The following is a 4,802-nucleotide window of genomic DNA, read 5'->3' on the forward strand; positions in this document are numbered from 1 at the left end:
CTTTCCCTAAACCTAAAAGGAATAATGTGACCGGCTGGCCTTTCCTATTTCTGGATTTGATTTATGCTGGAGTCTGCGAAAGAATGACTCACAGAGCCTGCTTTACATTGGCCGCTCAGTCTTGTACAAGATCTGTGTTAAAATCCAGGGCGTGCAGGGAGGAAGGTCTGCACGGCACAGCGCGGGATGACCCCAGTCCTCCTCCACGCTCCCTCTTGGACTTTCTCTATTCTGTATCAAAACGTGCTTCTCCTCCACAAACCTCTGCGTTAAAGGTGTTGTGAGGCTAAATCTCTTGCAGGTTGCTTTCTGAGCTTCAGCTGGGGTGGTCCGGCTGCCTTGCTTCAAAGCTTTTGTTTCCTTCAGTTGGTAACAGTGAAAGTTACTGCTGTGCGGTGAAGGCAGAGGTCAGGCCGGCAACGCTCAGCAGCTGCGTGCTTGCCAGCCGCCCAGGTACATTCCACATCGCTTGCACCCCAGGGTGCAGTGGCAGGGGGAGATGGGAATGTGTCTTTCTGCCAGGGCTGGGGAAAACCTGCTGCACCTTGTTGCAGTGATCGGCACCTTCCCTTGGGCTCCCAGGACTTGCAGTACTTTCCCTGTAATTCAAACGGGGAATGCAGGGTGATTCATTGCTCCTGCTAGCCAAGTTTACAGAAGAGCTTACTCAGTTGCTGAGGAGGGGGCCAAACTTTGATTAAAAAGCATAAAAAAATGGATATGATTTAAAAAATGTTTCAGCCTGGGCAGTGCCTCCTATGCACGTAAACGATCGGAGCTGCAGTTGCTCAGTGCTTTCAGAGCTGCCTGCCTTAACTGCCTTAACGGACAGATTTGGGGTAGAATATCAGAACATCATTTATAAAAGCTGCCTCGCTCCCTGCCTCCTTCCAATGCTTAGCAAGGGCTACGATTTGCATCCCTACATCCCCTGGTTCTTCTGGGCACCCCTGGACAATTTGGCAAATCTAATTAAAACAGGGACAGTGTCGTTTTAAGTAAGATCAGAAGGGGACAATATGTATCTTTTCCCTTCCCTGTAGTCAGACACCTCTAATTCTGTATGGGTGCACTGGGACAGTTTTAAACAAGCTAGCCAGGCAGTTGCTAGTTATTTCTGTGTTTGCAGATGTTTAAATGACCTTGTGAACGTGCAGCTAGGCACAGCTCAGAGCGCTGCCAGACCAGCCTCGGCTGTACCATAATTACGTTAAATAGGAACATGAGCCGGCGGATTCCTCCCCAGGCTCGTCTTCCCGACGCTCCCGACGAATCCAGCTTTAGTTTCGCCAAACCTGGCACAGAGACAGCTGGAGCTACCGCTCTGTATGACGGGCTGTTTCCATCTGCACGCTCTGCGTTTATCTCACGTTAACTCTCTGCCTAGCTTATCTGCAGCAGAATTTAACAAATAAATCCCATCCTTTCATTTCTCTTGGTTGCACTTTGGTGTCCTCAAGGGGTGCAATCTTGAATAACACTGACTGCTGCCTGCAGCTTCCCCACTCCGCTCAGCTCAGCTGCACACCAGCGTCAGGGCAGCTCGGGACCTCGCAGGACGCAGCTCCCAAATGGGTGTAAGTGCAAAGGGCCTTTTGCCCAGTCCAGGAGGACCCTGGCACAGGTCTGACTGCTCAGGAAACGTTCAGAGCAGGAGTTTGTTTTCAGCCAAGGTCTCTGAGCTTTGTCAGAGGACAAAACTGGATATAGTTGGCACCTCAGTGTTTCACAACTGGGTTTGTTTAGCCTCTGCAGGGCAGCCCTGTACAGAAACACCTGAGCTTGGCCTGAACTGGCTGCTGGGCAAATTTGATTGCAATCCAAAGAGCAGGTGCTGAGCGGAGGAGCAGCGTGTGTGTGTGGAGCAGTGGGCTGTGGCACTGCGCTGTGGATGTGCACTCACCTGGCACAGCTTTCTGTTGCTGCTGTGCGCCATGCATCATTCGAAGAGGAGATTGTACCCAAGTTTGTTCAAAGCGAGGTGTGTATGTCCGGCCGAATATCCTTCTTCCCGTGTTTGGCCAATCTTGCATCTTAGTCACACCTTTTCCCGGTGATGGACCATGTTTCTCAGGGGTTCTGATTCAGGATGGCTTCCTGACAAATGCTCAGGAATTTTGGTATCAGCGAATGCTTGGTGAATTTGCTGTTGGCTGCGTACCAGGCAGTGACTGAGTAACACCAGTGCTGAGTCCACAGGTACAGCCAGCACGGGAGACTCATCCGAGTCCTGTACCCACCCTCTCCCTCAGGTCAGAAGTCCTCCTGCTTCTGCCCATCATCACCAGTGGAGTTTGTATTTCCTTTGGTGCACCCAATTCTCAGCTTGTAAGGCCCATCTGAGCACACGCTAAAGGAAGACTAATAATTAGGTGACACTTCAGCAGACACCACTTCCGTAGCGTTGCATGATCTTCTGGCTATGTCAGATGTAAAGACACTGGTCAGGCTCCTGGCTGAATCTTTGAACAGCACAGAAGGGATGTTGGCATGCCTTGGTTTTTGGCTTGCATTCTTGCTCTTCCAGGATCTGGTATGATCATTTTTTCATTCATAAAAAACAAGAGAAGCGCAACAGACACGCAGCTAAATTTAGATTTATTCATGTACGATGTCTTTTTACACATGTACTTTTTAGCTACAGTTTTAGGGAGAAACCTGAGCTACACTGAGGTCATAAAGAGTTCTGTTATCCAGACATATCCCCGCCTCCTCCCTTCTGACTCAATGCATCGTTTTATGGGAAATACTATACTGCGCTATGTAAGTACTCTTAGATAGTTTTAATATTTCCTCTGCTGAGGTCTCGGACAAAAGGCTTGTAATATGAAAGACAAGGGGACATCCAAAAATACTTGTGTGTGCCTCTGCAGCCAAGCTCTCTGCAAAGGGGTTTTGACTCCGCTTTTGAGGAAGGCAAGGGCTTGAGTCACCCAGAGGATGCTTGATTGTGGTTTTCAACCAGATCTCCATGTCACGGCTCCTTAGGTGCCAACTGGGGTTGTGCTGAAGGGACATCAACTTGGATTGGTAGAATCGGATGTGAAAAACACATCTCCAGCCATTGCCCCCTCCTCTCCTTGGACCGTGGCTTAGTGAGCAGTGTCTCCTTCCTCTTTCTCTTCTGCCAGAAATCTCTTACCCTTCTTCCAGGGGCAGAAGCAAAGAAGCTGTTTTTAACCTCAGACATGCTCCTGGTGCCAGGCAGGGCCACTCTGCAAGCCCAGCAGCTTCATGTAAAAAGATTTCAAAGCCAATATAGCCAAAGCAAAACTGGCACTTTATAAGGATAACAATTAAGATAGTATTTAGAAATATTAAATAGTCAAATTAAATAGTCAAGGCTCTTTGGGCTAATACTACATCATATGCTCTGTATATACAGTCAACAGGACTGCAGGGCTGGTTATTCACATGAGCAAAGGCAGGTTCATGTGTTCTTGCGTTCCCTCTACAAACACGCTTTTAGTCCTTTCCACTAAAATATAGAAAAAAAAATTCTTTGTAAGAGGAAAAAGTCAATCATAAGAATAGGTTAAAAAAGAAGCATCAGAACTGAGGAAGAACTGGCTCTGAATCACATAATTGTCTCTGAAGACTAACGCTGTTTTTCAGTCTCTAACACCTTTAGTGCTGTCACAGACTTACAGATTGCTTCTGTCATTGACAGTAATGCAATCTTTTCTAAATATATGATGGAAATTAATTTCACCCAAATAAATATTAATGTACAAATTATATGCATGTACAAGATACGGAGCTCTGTTGGGATGATCTGGTGACAGGAGAGCTGGACCCTTTTATTACAGTTTACGATATTAGCAGTTGCTAAAAGCTTCATTGGAATTGCACCCTTACGTTAGACATTTATTTCCCTATTTTCTACTTTATGGATTCTGATATGGTGAGTCATGTGCCAAACCCTTCCCTTTTCAGTCGCATTTCTCTAGATCTCTGTTCAGCGAATGGACTTGTGATGGTGGAGTGAATCTGGAAAGCAAGAGGCAGCTTGTTCTCGGTGTGTTGTATGTTCTGATTCAGTTTCTGACTGTCTAATATTGAAAAGATGTTATTTTTGGCTAAGGTAATCGTTAGGATGATCAGTAATGATCGTGGTCGCTCTGAACTGGTGTTAATACTGGTTTGTGTGGGGGAAAGAAAGTAAAGGAGATGTTCCCAGCGAGCTGGAGAAATGATCTTCTCTGGCTTGCTTTCAGCTCTGCCCATGCCTCAGTTGTCGAGTCCGTCCTTGCTCCAAGTGTGCGGTGACCCCACGGACCGCAGCGGGGCCTTGGGCCGCTCCGTGGCGGGGCCCAGGCCGCCGGTGCCAACACGGAGCCCGGCCATGCCTCCCCTGGGCTGTCACACCCTGCTCGCACGCGCCGGTCACGTTCCCGTACAGACGTCATCTTCTCACTTCCCGTTTAAACGTAATTTTCCTTCTCCTTATGAGCCCACCAGCCGCCCAAGGCTTCCGAGAAGGTGGTGGGTGAGGGAGATGCCCCAACTCACGCTGCCCAGCGGCAGCGCGGGCGGTGCCGGAGCCGCAGGAACAGCGAGCCCGCAGGGAAGGCTGTCAGAGCCGGGCTGGCAGTTTTTAGAAAGCAAGCGGGATTTACAAGCGGTGTTTAATTTCTCCGCGGAACCCGCTTTTAACCGCAGAACACCCCGCTTCCAGGCCGGGCCGGGCCCGACGGTCGCGCCTCAGCAGCCTGAGGGGATCCCGAGCGGGAAGGGGCGGGAGAGGGGAGGCGGGCGGTGCGGCGCTACTCGCGGCACTACGGCAGGAGGGGCGGGGCTGG

The sequence above is a fragment of the Egretta garzetta genome, unplaced genomic scaffold, assembly GCF_000687185.1.
Source record: "Egretta garzetta isolate BGI_Z169 unplaced genomic scaffold, ASM68718v1 scaffold1, whole genome shotgun sequence".
Taxonomy (NCBI): Eukaryota; Metazoa; Chordata; class Aves; order Pelecaniformes; family Ardeidae; genus Egretta; species Egretta garzetta.